The sequence below is a fragment of the Egretta garzetta genome, unplaced genomic scaffold, assembly GCF_000687185.1.
Source record: "Egretta garzetta isolate BGI_Z169 unplaced genomic scaffold, ASM68718v1 scaffold287, whole genome shotgun sequence".
Lineage (NCBI taxonomy): Eukaryota > Metazoa > Chordata > Aves > Pelecaniformes > Ardeidae > Egretta > Egretta garzetta.
In genome coordinates, this window is record NW_009260435.1 from 12911018 (window position 1) to 12912899 (window position 1882).

Below are 1882 nucleotides of genomic sequence, written 5' to 3' on the forward strand. Positions count from 1 at the left end.
GGGGAGGCCCAGACCTGCCCGCAGCCCTTCCCCCGGGGCGGCAGGTAAGCGCGGCCTGGCCCCCCGCCGGGCCCTGCTGCCTGCAGGCAGGCCTGGGCTGGGGCAGCGGCCCTGCGCGAGGAGGGGCTGCCGGTGGAGTTGGTTTTGTGAAGCAGCTTGGGAGCCTGCTCTTCACTGCTGCGGCCCTTCTGGTGCTGCGTTTGAGCCACGGCTTTGCGTCTGCAGAAAAACACTTTAATTCGGCTCCAGCTGAGGGATAAGCACCCTTTTGGCAGAGAGTGCAGCCCCACATGGCCATTTTATGAAATGGTTCTTGGCCTCACTATTGCTTGCATATCTAAAGCTTAAAATGTAAGCCTGTTTGGAAAAAGTTTAAGTAAGCTGGGGCCAGGACAGCCGAGTCCAAATAAATACTGGCAGTTGAGCACACCAGCATAAATGCAACGGAGAGAAAATTTAACAAAAAGTCAGCGTTGTGTCTTGGGCTGTCCCAGGACCATGCAGTGGGTCAGTGGAGTGCAGGTGCTGAGCTGAACGGGAGGCAGAGCCTCACCTTTGTGTGGCCCCTGGCCGCTTTGCTGTGCGTTGCTAATGAGTAACGTTGGTTACTGTTGGGAAACAGAACCGGGCAGTTGCAAAGACAGAGCTGAGTTTGAGAGCAGGAATAGGGAATTGCCCTTCAGGACGGGAAGGCAGGCTGGGTGGTTAGGCACTGCAGTCTCCTCTAGGAGAGCATAGCTCCCGAGGCTTCCCAGGAGTTTCTTACGGAGATTCATCTGGAGGACTAAGAAAGCGGAGCCAGTGACATCATACTGACTCCACTGATACTATCCTCCTAAACTAAATGGTGGAGGAACAAGGCCTGCCTGTGAGATAAAGTCAGGACCTACTTCATCTACCTACAAGATTTTAATGGCAATTAGAAGGAGCAAGTTCAAAGTCAGGCATTTCTGTAGAAAATGGTGGGTGTGTTTGGTTTGAATCGAACACACTAAACCATATTTCAGGGCTGTTGTGTTGCCTGTTGTTGCATTTGTGCTTTTGGCATTGTCTCACCTGTGTGTTTTTGCTCACAGGCCCGTGGGTGCCTTTGTTCCCAGCTCCAGGACTGGGTGAGAAAGGACGCTGGACATGCTGAAGAATTACGGTAACCAGTTTGGCCATAGACTGTGTAAACCTGTGGGTGCAGCCTTGTGAAAGGGCTTCGTGTGATGCCCTCCAGTGGCGACAACGTGTACTGATATTTTAAATCAGGGGACAGAAGAGAATTGGAGAGAGTGATCCTTTTTGCCCCACCTAAAGGTGTTTGAGGGTAATCCCTTTTAAGCCCAAGGGCTTTTGGGCAGCCCTGGCACAGTCCCCAGCTGCCTGCTGGGTGGGGCATGGTTGGGGGTATCCCATCCTTTGGCAGTTCCTGCTGCTGTAAGCTCTCCATGGACGCATCAATCACTGCTGCAAATCAGGGCAGCCTGTGGGGTTCAGGTGGCCAATACCTGAGCTTTAGGCATGAGCTCCTGTCCTTCACAGAAGATGAATTTTGCTGTGTGCCAGTAAATGCACATAGTAAAAAGGAAAAGGAAGAAAAACGCCAATACCTATTGGTATTGGTACAGGAAAAATGCATCTTGCAGCACGTAACTCGCTGTCAGAAACAAGAACAAATCGGTTTTAACTGACTGTTGTCCTTTCACATGGTCAAGCTCAGCAGCGAGCCAGAGTTCCTGTAGACAGGCCAGAGATGAGAACTGGTTATGCCTCATCTGAGACACCTTTCAGTGCAAAGAAACAGCCCTCAGATTGACAGCTCAACACAGCTCTCCGAGATGAGTGGGTTCCAGATAAACCAAATAGACTTGGTGTTAGCCTGCTCTGGGGTACTGTG

The 1882-nt window shown here is 51.6% G+C and overlaps 1 long non-coding RNA gene and 1 other non-coding gene across 3 annotated transcripts in view; both read left to right on the forward strand.

The window, feature by feature from the left end:
- Positions 1-3: 3 nt before the first annotated feature.
- LOC118452803 overlaps positions 4-1882 on the forward strand; it is a 3593-nt gene continuing 1714 nt past the window's right edge. For both annotated transcript variants that reach the window (XR_004842647.1, XR_004842648.1), the window contains exons 1-2: positions 4-44; positions 1077-1147. This is a non-coding gene — a long non-coding RNA (uncharacterized LOC118452803). The remainder of the gene's footprint in view (positions 45-1076; positions 1148-1882) is intronic.
- LOC118452814 lies at positions 777-907 on the forward strand. Its single transcript, XR_004842672.1, has one exon.